Here is a 17,617-nt window from a genome sequence, read left to right on the forward strand (position 1 = left end):
CATACTCGTTATAAACGGATCTTTCTTTTGATTTGAGGCCTATTAATTGTATTACAACGACTCAGTAGAACTTTAGTAAATTTATCATCTCCTCGTAAAGTAAAGTCTTAAATTATAATTATTTAAACGTAAAATACTCCACGATGAGTAAATCCTTCTCAGCTCCGAGGTATCTAAAGGATGAACACATGGGATTTGTCCCGAATAAAGGCAGTAACTTGGAGAGCGACATCTCACACCTATTTGCGACACTCCCATTCCAATTTTAAAATTTAAACAACGTCATGTTTCGCTTCCGTTTATGTTCTTGTCTTTTATGAAAGCCAAGTTTTTATTCAAACAATACTGGCTGTATCTAAGAATGCAGATAAAATTAAGAATATTAAATAGAAATCTTATTTGAGTTGTGTTCCTTACAATTATTTTGTAAAACAAATAACTTGAAACGTAAGAACTGGCTAATGTAAATTTAGCAGCATTTAATATTTGACTTTTAGAAGAGTAAATTGTGTTTCCTATATGAAAAATAAAATATTTTTTCTAAATCGATGAATCTTGTATCAAGAACAGTTTATACATTATGATGCAAACTTGTGAATTGAACGGAGCAATGTTTGAAGTTATAAAACTCGAAAAAGATCACTTAAAGTAAAGAGATGTTATTAATTTATACATTGTACGTATTATTGTATTAATATGGCCTCTTTTATAATACAATACAATACCATATTCCCCGTAATCATTGGGCTGGTATTGTCTTATACTTCAGAGAATATGTTATTAAGCCGTCGATTATTGTGAAGATATTCTTCGTTGTCCTATATGACAAACAATCTGACTTGATTTGTTTGCAATATACTGCGTATTACAAACAAGATATTTCAAAGATTATTTATTTCTTAGAATTGAAAAAATAATTAATATAACAGTAATAGAAAATAGGTTACACAAATATGTTTGTAACAAGCAAAAAGGGTTAAAGAGGGATACAGGAAGGATAGGGGTTGTGTTTGTTTGAATTCTATATAAAGCGATCAGTAACAATATAAACTACACATTTAACATATAAAAAACTAAAACATAAACTTTATCCATGAAAGAAATATGGTTGTGACTAAATTGATCTAACGCTAGTCTCTCGGGAGCCCCTCCTCTGTGGGTTACTAGATTAAAAAAATAAAAATAAAATAAAATAAAAAAAAACATTTATTTAAAGAAAAGGTAGTCTTAGTATCTCCTCAAAAAAAAAGAGACTGAGATATAGAGATAAGACCTTAAGTATGTGTGAATGTATGTGGATGGGTGTATGCTTATACACTCTGTTTTTGTGAGAGTGGCTGAGAGTTGTTATACGGCCTCTGTCTATACTCAATCCCAATTCAATTTTTACAACTACAAATTGTTATTTCAATTCATTTCTCATAAAATACTTTTAAATTTCCGATCGATGGATCGTTGTAAAATATCTTAGAAATCGACAGATCGAATATTGACATTTATCAGTCTAATTTTGCAAAAATCCAGATTAAAAATAATTTGAGATTATAGAAAGCGGCCGATAAGCGTGCGCTGTGTCTGTGTTAGTTTTTGGTACCTCAGAGTCATGCCAAAATATGTAGTAAGACCTCTATGGAATCGAAATCTAATTCAGCTAGCATACTTTTCATGTGTTTAGTGAGTTTATATATAGATAGCTTGACTATCAGAATCCGATCAGAATTCATAGATTGGGAGATTTTATTCCTTATATTATGACTTACTAACTAGGACATTGCTTGTATTCTGTACGTCCAATGCTCAGATCAAAATTCTCAAGTCATTCACTACCAATACAAACGGCGAGCGATTATAGTGCGTGCCAGATGGGACAGCCTTTACATACTAATAGGTGAACTCTATTGAAGAATGTTGTATAGAATTGTTATCCTATATTTCTCATAATACATTTTATACGAGTTTATACTTACATAAATTCTGATGTTAATCTCCAAATCGATATTTTAAATACTAATACTTAATGGGTACAACTAATATTCAATTTAATACAGCATTAGTGATCAATAAGACACAATATTAGAAAATGAGAAACGATTTTGTACTGTAGCATTTATGATCTTCGGACCACGACAATTAAAGTTCTAAACTGCTAAAACGCAGTGAAAACTCGCTTAGACATGACTTGCCTCCTATTTCCCCTAACGCCTAACGCATGGGCTTGGTTCCCGTACAATAACGATAATAATTTTATTAAAATTCTTTAACTTACACAGTTGGTTCAGTTTCAAAACATCTGTAACTGTTACTTTGTACCAGACGCATTTGTGCTACTGTAGGTGGATATCCAAATATTAAGCAAAGCCGAGGGCTTAAAATAATATGGTTGGAAGTAACCGCTATAGTTTAGGAAGTGTTTCCAAGTTCTCTGATTATCAGAGAGACTGGAGGTTGTTTCGCGCATAGACCATGAATGTTGCCTTATCTAATTTAAATTATTTTTCTTTTTTTACAGTGGTTGCCTGGAAAAGATCGCTCGAAAGCGATAAGGCCGCCAATTTTCATTTAATTATGTCGATTGTATTATGTTTCTGCAACGAATTATTAATAAATAAATAAAATGTTTAACGTATTTAGTTGCTCCAAAAGTGCACTTCTAGACATATGTTAAGTAGTAATAATAATACAGTAGAACCTCGATAACGTAAACCTCGGTAACATAAAAACCTCTGTTACTTCAAAAAATACTATGTTCCCTTCCCATCAGAGCCCAAAACCTCTATAACTTAAAATACGCAACCTCTATAACGTAAATAAATAATCTCTGTATAGGCCCTCAGTAACTAAAAGAAATGTTTCCACAACCTCTATAACATAAAATTGTTTGTGAATGAGTCATTTTATAAGAGTGTCAAAACAAATGGTTTCGGTATTTATTGCTTGCACGTGTTTACTAATGTATTGTTAACGTAAACAATACATTACCTATTGTTTGCTTTATCTAAATTCTTCAAAGCTTTGCGGCGGTTAGCTTTGTGACAACGACTTACTTGCATCATAAGTTAATGTGTTAATGTATTCTCCTCTCTATTTGTCATTGAAAATCAAATCGATTTAGAAACAGTGAATTTTTTAAAACAAAAGAAAATCACAGATTTTTTTAAGTAGACTAAACCTTTAGTTGTTTTTTTATTTTTATGTAATGTAAGTAATGTGAATAAATATGATTACATATTTAATTTTCCATCCTTCTGATGCATTGAAGTAAAAATGGGATGAAGGGTACATAGAAACATGTACATACCTCTATATTAACCTTTACCCGACATAGAACCTTGATAACTTAAAACCTCTATAACATAAAATATTTTGTGCTTCCCTTGGACTTTATCTTATCGAGGTTCTACTGTAATTAAGTTTATTTGCCCCTTCACAGTATAGCATTTTACGGGTTTACATGCTGCAGATATTGGCCATCTGTGTTTGATGCTATAAGTAGCCTATAGAAGTAGTCATTAATACATGTGTTTTATTTGAGATAAATAAAACTTAAAAGAACTTAAATTATAGAAGAAAGAACGAGGACAATATGTGACTTTCTTCTTTAAAATTGGCAAACAAAATCGTGGTAGGGTTATGTTGACACAGTGTGAGGTCATCCGCATACGTTACTGGGCTTGAAGATAAGCCTTTGAAAAATGGTTTCCGAATCTGATTGATTGACACTCTCAAGTGTTGACTTTGAGTTTTATTGGAAGTTTCAGTTAGATTTAGAACTTTATTACTTTTTCCTTTAGAACACTTTGAAATTGGAAAAAAAAATGTAATAGGATTCGATTAACGCATTATAATAACAACATCACCTTGATGGCTGGAAGTCTTGCACAGTCCGTTTCACAAGGCGAACTAGTGAACCGTGGAATCGACTCCCGGTGGGGGTCTCCCCTCAGAGATACGATCGAGTATACTCCTCCCTCAAAGGCCGGCAACGCACCCACTAAAAATGGGTGTCTATGGGCTGCGATGACTGCCCTTTTTGGGCGTCCCGCTAGCCCCCCTATTATATAAAAAAAACCATTATAAGTTTTTTTCTAAAGATTCGCAATTAAAAACACAATTTGACAGTTTGTCATATCATTTTAAATGATAATTTTTATTGTAATAAACAAATTATTTAAAATAATTTTAGCATTAACTTTATTAGATATCATAGAATTATCTGTCAAAGCAAGTTTGAGTTAAAATTCTCAATTAAAAAGGTACACAAATAAAATTATCGTTCTTTCGTTCGGTCTTGCAATTCCAAAACGTTTCAGTTCAGTACGTCATGGTACGAAAAAGTGAGATTTAATCTTGGAATTCAATCATAAGCATCTCAACTGGATTTAACAAAGCTCATGGTAGCAAAGAGAATCTCTAAGAACCCACGGACTTAAACTCCACGAAGTCCGTATGTACGTCATGTACATTAGCCAGTAGTTAAGACGAAGTATATTTATTTATTTATTTACACTTCGTTGCAAAAAAAACAGAATGAAACACAATACAAAAAAATTATAAGGGATGCAACGGGCGGCCTTATCGCTAATAAGCGATCTCTTCCAGGCAACCCTAGTTAAAGAGAAAAAAAAAAAAAGAAACATGATGCGTGCGAGAAGTGCAGAACCAAATGTTATATAAATATATATATATACCTTAATCTAAAGTATAAACTGTAATAATATAGTATCTTCAACGTAATTGACGCATTGTAAATTAAATTTTATTCAAAATTGGTAGCGTGCCGGAAAGAAACAATAAAAGTCTATTGCGATATAAATATAACGGGAATAATAATATATCATTACACAATTAATATATCTTTTCACCCTTGACAATAACAATAGCTGTTGAAAAAAATTATATTAAATATCATTATTTGTAACGATAGCCTCTGAGAAGTTTATAGGTTGTAGTCATGCAATTCATAAGGTGATTTCTTGGCAAGCGACAAAAAGACGATTGTCAAATCTTAATATATATATTTCTTGTGTGCGTGTGTATGTGACTGAACTCCTCCTAAACGACTGGACCGATTTTGATGAAATTTTTTGTGTGTGTTCAAGGGGATCTGGGAATGGTTTAGATTCACAAATCAGCCCGCCAGATGTTAAGGGTAGTCCACCCCTAATTTTTATTTTTTTATTTATAGATAAAATTTTATTTTTTATTTTTTTTATGTTACAGAATTAAAAAATACATACAACCCCTAATTTTCAACTCTCTACGATCAACCCCTATTTTTTTATTATAAATGATATACATGGCAAAACGACGTTTGCCGGATCGGCTAGTGTTTTTATAAAAACGCGCCAAGCTAAGAACTTTCGTATAAATACCCAGAAGCATTTTACTTGATCAATATAGAGTAGAAATCACTTGTTTTAAGATCCCATACAGAGAGTACTGAGCATAATATATTAGAATTATTAATACTATTACTAAGGCTAATATTTTGATTAGTTCCAGTTTAAACTCGTTAAAATAAATGTTTCGATATTTAAAAAGAGATTTATCTAAGAACACTATTATTATTGGTGAATTTCAATTTGAAGGAAAGGTTTTTGGGAAAATCGGAATAATATTAATAAAATGTTACTAATTACACCTGATATAATAAACAGTTCGTGTATATGTCGCCTTATTTTCAGTTTAGGCTGCAGGTGGGGTGGCGGGGCAAAGGTTAAGTTTTAAAAGGAAATTTTATTATTAAGAGTCATTTGTTTAGTAAGCCGTGACTGTGATGTTATCTTCATAAACGTATTGCATTTCGTCGAATTACAAACAAAATTATACTTACGAAAATATTAATTCCATAAAATGTTGCAAAAATTAAGACACTGTTATTTTTTTATGAATATTTTGTTATTTGAACAGCAATATCTCTTGGAAAATCAGAATTAAAATGATGATACGAAAATGGATAACGAGGGATGTCTATTTATTTATATATAAGTAATCTTACAGCCACACATATACAATATAATATGTATATAAGAAAACACTTAGACAATATACAAAGCCAAAACAGATTATATTGTTAATCAAAATACACAAAACAGAAAACATAATTAAATACAGTACATTAATAGATAAAAAAAAGAAAACTGAAATTAAATAATTAACAAACTTAATAATTTAAATAAAAAATAAATTGTTACTACTGCTTTATAAAGTCAAAGAAAATCTGTCTCTTCGTTCAGATAATTCCAGAATAATTCTGACCTTGAATATAATTCTATTTGTAAAAATCGTTTGAATTCAAAACGCCATAATTGGTGCTCCAGAGACACGAAGGTAACCCAAAACTGTGCGTGTTTTCTTTATAATACGGCCAATTCGAATCGTTCATACATTTTCAAAAACTTTTGCATTTCGCCGTGAAATTAGACATTCCTAGATTGCATTTTGTCGAAAAATTTGGAAGTTATGAAAAATTTTATGCCATAAAGGATTTTTCGAAATAAATCTTTAAGGATAGAGATTTGCATGAGATATAACTACGGGATTGAGGGACAAACGCGTGTCTTGCATATAAATCGTATACAATCCCAAATATTTGCTGCCCACTCAAGACACCCTTTCTTTGCCAAGTGCCAAATTGCTTAAGACAACTTTTACCCTCCTATAGTAATACCGTTAATACTTAACTCTTTAAGTAATATCGATTTGTTTAACTAAACTGTAATTCAATTTTCTATTAGTAAAAATAATCAGGACAAATAGTTTCCATAGTAATAGCGTTAATACTTAACTCTACGTAATATCGAGTTGTTTAACTAAACTGTAATTCGATTTTCTATTAGTAAAAATAATCAGGACAAATAGTTTCTATAGTAATAGCGTTATTACTTAACCCTTGAAGTAATTTCGAGTTGTTTAACCAAATTGTAATTTAATTTTCTATAAAAAAATAAATAGGACAAATAGTTTCTATAGTAATAGCGTTATTACTTAACCCTTGAAGTAATTTCAAGTTGTTTAACTAAATTGTAATTCAATTTTCTATTAGTAAAAATAATCAGGACAAATAGTTTTAATAGTAATAGCGTTATTACTTAACTCTTGGAGTCATTTCGAGTTGTTTAACTAAATTGTAATTCAATTTTCTATTAGTAAAAAATAATCAGAACAAATAGTTTCAATAGTAATAGCGTTAATACTTAACTCTTGAAGTAATTTCGAGTTGATTAACTAAATTGTAATTCAATTTTCTATTAGTAAAAAATAATCAGGACAAATAGTTTCAATAGTAACAGCCTTGTTACTTAACTCTTGAAGTAATTTCGAGTTGTTTAACTAAATTGTAATAAAATGTTCTATTAGCAAACAATAAGGACTATATATAGTTTTATACTTATAAGATTATCTTACCAAGTCTGGTAGAGATAACAATATATATTTAGTTACAGCAAATTGAGATACAAAGCTGCTGAATCAGCCTTTTTGATGTTATAGACTAAAATATACCCATGTTCGTAACTATGGTAACGATGTGCAAAACTTGGTTACCATGGTAACAAAGGTTAGTTAATAGACTCCCAAGTCTTATAATTAACACATGTATAAACTGTATGAAATTCATTTAAACAATATTGAATTAATAATAAAAACTGATGGCATTTCTAACCGTTATAAGACCTCAATTACGGTACGCCTTAAGAATAAGTCATCGGCAAGTTTGTTAGTCTCGAACCATTGAACATTGTAATTATTTTAACTTCAGGATGTCTTTTTCTGCATAATTTCACACCTCAATAATCAGTTTCAAATAGCTTTTTGCGAATTTCGTGTTGTGAATTAACCGCACTAGAATTATAATCTTTATTGGCGGGCTATTCTGAAATAATCATTTTAAAGTATCTTTTTAGATGCTTTGAGCAGTGGTAATTCAGAGGATTTGGCGTGGCTCAACCCTGACATCGTGCTGTCGAATCACGCTCATGCACCCGGATTTTTCTATGTGCACATTTAGCATTGGAACTAAGGTGAATTAAAGCATCGTGAGGAACCTGGCATGTCTTCGATCTTGTCTTGATCTATTAAGTAAAATAGTGGTCAAGAAACAGATCATCATCAGCCTCTTTACTTAGTCCATTACTGGACGTAGGCCTCCTCATTTACCTTCAATACCCGCCCTGCACTGGTATCTCTTCTTGACGATGTCGTGTCACCTAGTTGGTGGGCGGCCGCGCGGTCTTTTATTCTGCCGAGGTCTGCATTCAAGGATCCTGTGGGTCCATCGGTGTTGGTCCATGCGCGTTATGTGGCCTCACCACCACCACTTAGATGTTGCGACAGCCCTTAGTATGTCACTAGCAACAGATACAATACACATTATATAGATAAAATTCATTAACATTCACTATGTTAGACAAGAACCTCATTATAATTCCATACCTAACATCAATGATTAAAAGAATTAGCAAAAGGATATTGTCATACTAAATGAATGTCGCACGATAAAATCGGCGCACGAGTCGTGCAATAATAATGTACGTGGATCGAGATAGCCGCGCCCAACTTTCGCGAGTGCCGGGAAATGTTTCATGTATTTACCATGATTAATACGAAAAGCAGTTATAAAAATGCTATGTATGATATTTTTTGTTATGATATGAATACTCTGAAGGGATTCCAATCATATCCCCAAGCAGGAGCTTGATTTGAACCTGCAAGGAAAGCGGAAGCTGCCGACGTAGAGTTGCAGATGAGGCAAAGAGAGCTGGAACGACTTGGAGTGAGGAGAAAGACGAATATCAAAACGGAATGCGATAGAGACTCACCTTTGACGCCCTCTGCCCCAACGGATATTAGGTCAAGATGTATGATATTCATTTTTCATTTGAAAACCATTCGACTTTTTTCAAATGAAACACTTCTTCTTACAAGGAGCAATTTTATTGTGGAGATACACGCTAAAACACTAAGTTAATTTATGAAATTATCTATTTTATAGTTCATCTAATAAAATAATTTTATCATAAACAAATTATTAAAGTGTTATTGATTATATGATAAAGTACGGACTGTCTATGTTAGCCTTAAGATCTGCTACTTAAGCAATATACTGTATAGGGGGCCGTTCAAGAATTGCGTAAGTAGATTTACGCAATCCCCCCTCCCCTTCCTCTTGTCAGCAAAGGAAGCAAAGCTCTCAAAAATAATGGTACATAAACGTAGTAATTTTTATAGGAATCCTCGAAAATGCATTTAGTTTTCAAGCATAGACAATGTGTGGGTAACATGTGTAACAAAAGTAAATAATTACTGTTGACGTGACCAATTATTAAGAAAAATCTAAGACGCGTTAGAGTGAGACAGACTATTATAGGCGTGTTAGTCTGAGTCTGGTAGAGTGGTAGATTGCATTAAAAGAAAAAAAATACTGCATAAGTTGATAAAAAATACTATGCAATAGCTTTACCGCTGCAGTCCCCGAGTGCCACATGTTTTTTTAATACTTTTCTTATTACATTTTTAATTACGAAAATGGTGATTTATCTTGTAATAAAGCAAAAATTTCTCTTTGAATTAATATTTAATGAATTTTCAGATATTTGGAAATAGAAGTGGCACTGGCGATGACGTTTCCCTCGGGCCCATATTACATTGCTCATTACCAAACATTGTAATAATTTCTAAGACGTAATTAGAAGGTGGATCGGACGGAAATATCAAATCATTCTAATTAAAAGTCCTAATGACGATCGTTCTTCGTATCCTGTTTCATGTTAATTGTGGGTTTTTAGTTTTAAACTGACAGATATAACAAAAATATATTTTAAAACAAGCTTTTAAATTGTTATAGAAGTTCATTTCACTTCACACATTAAGATTTTACTGTTTTAATACAAAAACTGCGAATATTTTTGAAGATGTATTGTCTTGACGGAATATAAATACAATTTACTATATTTTTATTTTACTATATTATACTATTCAGTTCAGTTCTGCTTGTGGCGTGATATTGTTTTTTTTAAAAAGCAAGTTTTTTTTTTAGTTTTTACGCAGGACCCAGGGTTAGAGAGTCGCACGCTTAAGCTAGTTGGCTACTACTGCTCATACTATAAAATCATCTTTAATAAAACCATCAGTGTGTCTTGCTTGTTTTTCTTACTAACTAATGGACCCGACAGACGTGGTCCTGTACTCACCTCTTAAATAGGCCTTAAAACAATAAAAAACACCAATTTGTAAATAATCTGAACAAATCTCGAATCCACTTGAACACTTATCAAAATCGGTCCAGCCGTTTAGGAGTTTAATTACTAATACAGTTGATTTATATATCTAAAAAAAACAAAAGACATCCAATACTTTGAAGCTAGAACCAAAATGTATTGGAAAATTAAATTATTTATGCTATATTTTAATGTTGTTTTTATTATATATTATACCGTTTAAACCTTTCCTGAACTTCCACCATTATTTCAAGAACAAAATAAGCCAAAGCTATCCTCGAGACAAACTCCAGGCATTCTCGAGTTTTAGCGAGACAAACGCACAACAATTCATTTTAATATAGATAGATACTAAACTTAAACGATTGTAAAATACGTTTTTTTAACAAAATATTAGTTTAACCAGCGTATTTTTTTTGAAATTGCCTTTAAAAAAACAAATATTCAGGTTAACATAGACAAAGGCTTTCAAAGCACGCGTCAAGCTGACGGAAGCTATATTTCTGCTCCGCTAGCTCTCATACAAAAAGTCGATCATTATCATAGGAAATCGTTACGTAGAATGGTGCTCTGATTTGCGGTTACAATTCTTAGCCATGAAATATTATTTTGAATATAATGAGCTTGTTCGTCGTGCTGGGTGATTTGTTTTATAGCCTGTTATAGCGTGCGTTTTATTCGATTATACAGTTACAATTGTTTGAAGATACTACCTGTTTATAAAGAGATAAATGGATAATGCAGAGATTTTTTATCACGCAAGAAAATTAACTACACAGGGTTTAAACCTTACGTTAACTTAGTAAGACAAAATATATAGTACAAACAAAATATTTAATTATCCAAAAATAATTTTTCATTGTATTTTAAAGGTAATTGATAAACCGCAGTTTAAAAAATAAATAATTAGATTATATTTACAATTTTTTACTTAAAAATATAGCCAAAACATTACACAATAAAATAATAGACGAAGATTATGTAAAAATGACAATTCACTACATAATAATTTGTCGTTGAAGTTTGTGTTAAAAAATATTTCTCAGATATGTAGAATGTGTATTTCATTATTGGCAATTCTTTTAGTATAATTGTTGTTTGTTAAAGAGATTTTTAGTATAATTTGAAATCTTATACATACTATTCATTAAGTTAATTGCAGGACTACGAAATAAATAACGTTTTTATTCACAAACCGTGCATATGTCTTAACAAAATGTATCTGAATAATACAGTAAAAACAAAATACAACTGCATATAATAGAAATGTTTTTAAATTAAAAAACCATTTTTAATAACAAACTATACGTACTTTCAACGACACAGTGTTTAAAAGGAAAAACTGTCGCTATAGTTATAATGCCTTAACGTAAATTTATTAATTAATTAAATTTGAAAAACAATTGGAATTTACTAACAATGAGTATAACGCCAACTTATTGTACCTAGTGATATAGAAGTATATCTATTCATTAATATACAGTGTTTTCAAACAAAATCAAAGTTACATCTTAACACGTTAACTAAGTGTGAATATTTAAGCGGATACACTCATTAGCAAACTGATTAGTACCCAGTAATCTTCACCAAAAATAGATGCAACTTGTTTATACTTAATCACCGTTTGTTTAAACAATTTGTCTTGTTTTTGTTCATCATAGCTATGCATTAAATGAATTGTAATCAATATAAACTCATATATTATATTATAAATAACAAAGCATCGTACAAATATAACAGACACTTAAATTAGATTCTATTTAGTAGATAAATCCTTAAATTAAATCATTTATTAATTTTCTATACCTACGTCCATTAGGTAATCCATAATGTAACTCCCATTAATTTGATAATACAGGTATACTAAGGTATATTATTCTATTATATACATACCCAAAATGTCGTAGTAATACCTAATGTCAAGTGGGTCAACAAACTCGAAACAATTACTGTGTAGCCTGGCATTGAAAGCAGGACCTATTTGTTAGACGCCTTGCCTGCTTAACGCTTAGTCCCGATGTCAAAAAAACAAAAATCTCCATGGCAGGAAAACGCATAGTACGAACTAAAAATAAATTTTAAACGTCATTTCCGTTCATCGTAAAAGGTAAAGAGTGAAATTCTAAACTATGACAAGTACCTTAATACACAATTTTGAACAGTTACAACGGAAGTTTGAACACGGGCCCGTCTGACTGGTTTCTAATTAACATAAAAACAAAGCTAGCTCTGATCTATACATTCTTCGCTCACCCATCCCAGCCCGGTATCTGTTCCATCTCGCCGTAATCCTATAAATGACATCAGATAAGGTCGCTAACACGTTGACAATCTTCGAGATTTTATGTTGGATTTTTGGACTGCTTATGTACTATATTAATTAATATAATATTTTAAAACTATTATTTTTGTATAATTTTATGTAATCACCAGAAATGATTTAGTAAAAAATCATTTATTTAAATGTGTGTGGCCAAATTTTAGATTAGAAAACTAAGTATGTTATACAATTAAGTTATTTTCATAAAATTAATAGAAAACCTTTTGCGCGAATATTTTTAATTGATAGTATATTACCCTCCCCTCTACCCCTCCCCATATGCTTCACAAATAGGCTCTCCGGCGAAGAATCGAGAAACACCTAAATGATACACCTAGTGACAAATGAATTGTATTAAATTGTATTTGATTTGGTATCTGTTACATTTATAGCACTGTATAACATTTCATAATACCTTTTTACATTTGATACCACTTCTCATATACTTACGTTTACTCTTGTTATTAATAAAATTGTTTGATGTTAACGATGTTAGACGAAGACTAAATCTAAATAGCATAGAAAGACATGGTACATATCAAAGTAAAACACGTGGATAATTGTGAGAATATTCATAAGCGGAGCGAATTTTTACTGTATATTCGCTCTGCTTATGAATATAGTAGAACCCGGATCATAAAACAGTATCAGAGTCATCTCTGGCGACAATATACGATCAGTGATATCGAATTAAATCTCATTGGGCATCACTTTGAGTTAGGCCGACTATTGTGTTAGTTATCTATGAAAATTATATACACGATAAACATGCAAGAGTACAGTGCAGTTTCCTCGTATTGATTCAAAATTGCAACGGAATTTTGAAAGATATACCAATAGTATTGTCTTTTATTGACATAACCTTTACACATTTAAAGAAAAAACTCACCGTGACCGCGCACGCTGTAAAGCACGCGAAACGTCGGATAAATTTAAAATTATGTTAAATAATTGTAAATTTATAATAATACATAACTTTAATCCGGTCAAAAAAAGTTTTTTCTTTAAAGGATTACTAATATCCTGACGTTTTTCATTTTTTACCCAACATAATGAGAGGCCTACAAAATGTTAGAGGATATTACGACATTCAATTTAATCCGCCACCCCTCTATGCATCTGGCGTCAGTCACGACAAAGCAAATAGAATGTTTACTTAGAGATATATTGAATTAGGACAATCGTTTCACGTCTGTATTAATTAGTTTTATTTGGAAAATTGCGGTGCTCGAGTAACGCAGACAACAAATTGTAGTCTACTTAGTAGGATGAAAATTTCTAGAATAATATTATAAAGTAAGTTTAATATCGTGTGATTCTAATATTAATTATTTTAATTCGTAAAATATGCTCACAATTTAGGACATTATTTTAATTCAAAAATCATTTAATCATATAGGTAACACAATGTATACTTATTAACGTCAAAAAAAAAATGTATATGAAATGCTTCTAACTTTACATTAATTAGTGCCAGTTCTCAAATCAATCACGTAGAACGAAAGAGAAGAACTGGCAATAAACTCTCCGCCACTCTTTTTAATCGCCATGTTTTTTTTACACAACGTTTGTAAGGAAAGGTTTGTTTTAAATACATCTATCGAAGACAAACCTTAAAATTTTCGTTATGATATGACAAACATCGCGTCTTACAATATCGCAAGTAACGTAAATAAAGACCAGAATACAGCTTTAACAACCTAAAAATCAACAGTAACTTAGCAGTTTCAAGCAAATAACTAAGTCTTTTATGCACTTATATCACATGAGGGAAACGGTTAAGAGTAACCGCTCTATTTGCAGACCTTTTAACGGACCCCAACATTTGTTGGTAAATCAATACTGCTTAAGCTATATTGTGTTTTAGAATCATAAAACAAGGAGTTAGGTTATACAAGGTTGTTGAAGACTTTTATAGTGAATATCATACAACTACAAGAGAAGTATTGGCCTAGTGGCTTCGGCGTTTCACTCTCATTGTTGAGGTCGTAGGTTTGATCCCCTGCGCACCAATGGACTTTCTGTCTATGTGCGCATTTAACATTCGCTCGAACGGTGAAGGAAAACATCGTGAAGAAACCGGCTTGCCTTAGACCCAAAAACTCGATTGTCAGGCACAGGAGGCTGATCACCTACTTGCCAATTAGACAAAAGATCATGAAATAAATAAAACAATCTGAGGGCCAGACGTAGTTGTAGCGCCACTGTTTTTTTTATGTGAAAACTATTGCGTAAGACTGGCTATTATATTATGTATGTGTAATCAATGATATCTACATTTTTTAATACATATAACTAGCTGGCCTTGCGAACATCGTACCGCCTAACAGTCGATTCTTTATTTTTTTTAATACTTATTCTGCTATTCGGGACACCGGTCTAGCTAGTAAGAAAAAAAAAGAAAGTTGATAATACAACAAAATATACATTATGTCAAAAAATAAATATTTACTTTCCCGGAACCCCTCCACTAACACTTGAACTTTATGATATGGTATTAAAGTTCAAATTGCCTTTAAATATTATTACGAATATTTTGTATGGCAATATAGAAAAGTGTTGTTTTTAGACTTTTTTACTCAATGTTTTTAATTTTTCTCTCCATAAGAACCATCCTCGTACTTCAAGGAATATTATAAAAAAAGAATCAGACAAATCGGTCAAGCCGTTTTCATGTTATGTCGTGACAACGGAAAACGGGTTTCATTTTTATATATATAGATATAGATTAACAAAAATACACACAGGGATTTGAAGATTTAAGCACGTCCTTTTTAATGTTAAAACAATTTTTAATAGATTTCATTTAAATTTATGTGTACATTAGTAACTTCTAATTTTATTACATTTAAATAATGAATACCGATATGCCTGTTTAACATAATGTAATCAAAAAAATGTGGGTACTTTATTTTAATAAAAGCGTTATAACTGACGTGTTTTATGATTTTTTATCAATATAAGCACCCATTCAAAAATACATGAATCACACGTTGATTCGTCATACTTTTTACATTGATTTACAATAGTTATTTTTTCAATCGAATAACAAAAGGGTACATATTAACTGTGACAAACATATTTAGTAGATTTCTATGGCTTCTTTTTAATGGTATATGTTTATACTATGTATATAGAAAATGTATTGTGTCGAAAACATGTGTGACGACTGACGGTGTCATTAATTATATTATGTATTTTTTAAAGTTGTATCCAATATCTACTAAAACAATGTAACTTGTTATTGAATAAAGAAAAAGAAAAAAAAAATTAACATTTGTTTGTGATACAGTAAATAAGGCAAGCCGGTTTCCTCCCGAGGTTTTCCCGTTAAAGCTAATGTTAAATACGCACATAAAAAGAAAATCCATTAGTGCACAGCCGGGGATCGAACCTACGACCTCAGGGAAGAGAGTCGCACCCTGAAACCACTAGGCGTTGGCCTAGCAGTATTGACTGCTCGACTAATTTTCACATTCCTTAAAGAAATAATGCGATTATGTTATCTTACAAAATAGCAATAAGATTCACATTATTATGAAGGGGTTGATTTTAATGAAGAATAATTATATTATAACACAAAATTTACTCTAAACATATTAAAACTAAATATATCGTGTTTGTTGAATTGTCATCTCATAATACTAAATATCTAGAAAATTCGATAGCCAAATAACGGGACATAAAACTATTATTAATTAATTATCATGAGTATCGGGAATTGAGTCCAAACATTGCGTGTTGTGTTGTCATGTGAAAATTCAATACAATTAAACGCTATCTAGGCTCGACATAGTATCACAAAGTGCCATTAAACCAACCTGTACTTTTTCTCTATCGGCTCATCTAATTAATTAATACCGGTCCCATTCGAGCACGCTCGTAACTCTGTCATCTTTGCTTAGTTTAGTGGATGTCTTCATTTAATTAACACAAGTAATACGATTGCCACGGGTTTACATGAATTAATTTCTGTTTGTTCCTTGCCGAACTCAGTTTTAATGGTAATTCCACTTAGGTAACCTTAAAGTATGAATCGAAATTAAAAGGTTATTCGACTTACTTTTGGAACGAAGTTCCTTATCGCGCGTTGTGAAAGGGGGCTAGACGGAAAAAATTCTTACGAAAAGTTGTCACGACACTTTTTTTGTCTATTGTAATACACCGGTTCTCGTCCGATCACCGAAGTTAAGCAACGTCGGGCGAGGTCAGTACTTGGATGGGTGACCGCCTGAGAACACCTCGTGATGTTGGCTTTTCTTTTTTTTTTTTTTCGTCGTAAGATTGGTGTCGAGAAAATCTATCATGCTGTTATGATACCAATTAACATATAAATTAATCGAAAGGAATTTCGTTCCATCCGGGTGTCCCTTGACACCTCTAAAGTTTTTTTTTCGCCCATGGCGCAGTCTTTCGACCACACTACGACCATACGACTTACATGGACTAATATCAAACAAGCATAGACTACCAAAAGCGACAATAAGACATTTCAAAGTCCTCAGAGCATAGACATAATGTGTTCTGTTCATCGGGGAAAATGACTTTTTTCGAAAAATTGGCATCGACTTCACTTTGCTCCATTACTCATTGAGCAAATTGCCGGTGCTTGCCTTGGTCTGCTGGTTTGAGCTCCTGAGTTAACTGAATCTTGTACGCATAAAGGAGGTCTTTAGTCAAAATTTGCCGCGTCGAATTCGGGTATTCGGCGACACTCTCGTTTACAGCAGCAATGTTTTCAAGAGACCGACCGGTATGTTGACGCAAAGGATTCTTACTATCCATAATGGACCCAGTTTCTTCAAATTTTTTGACCTCTCTTCGAATGGTTGACACATGAGGTGCACTGTCTCGGCTGAAAATTTGGTGAAGTTTGCAAATGGTTTCAGAGTAAATTATCCCATTTTTGTAATGAGTTTTCACAACTATAACGCTCCATTTTTTATAATCGAAATAAACAGAGGTGACAGCTGTCAAATTTTAGAGTTGCCACTTGTATGAAAATAAAAATATTACAATTTTAAAAAGTGCACCCTTACTGAGACACCCTATATTTGGCCCAAACAACGCATTTCAAGTA

At 31.8% G+C, this 17,617-nt stretch overlaps 1 pseudogene; it reads left to right on the forward strand.

Annotated features, from left to right (window-relative positions):
- Positions 1–16,674: 16,674 nt before the first annotated feature.
- LOC125063085 lies at positions 16,675–16,793 on the forward strand (annotated as a pseudogene).
- Positions 16,794–17,617: the final 824 nt, after the last annotated feature.

Source organism: Pieris napi, chromosome 2, assembly GCF_905475465.1.
Source record: "Pieris napi chromosome 2, ilPieNapi1.2, whole genome shotgun sequence".
NCBI classification, from domain to species: Eukaryota; Metazoa; Arthropoda; class Insecta; order Lepidoptera; family Pieridae; genus Pieris; species Pieris napi.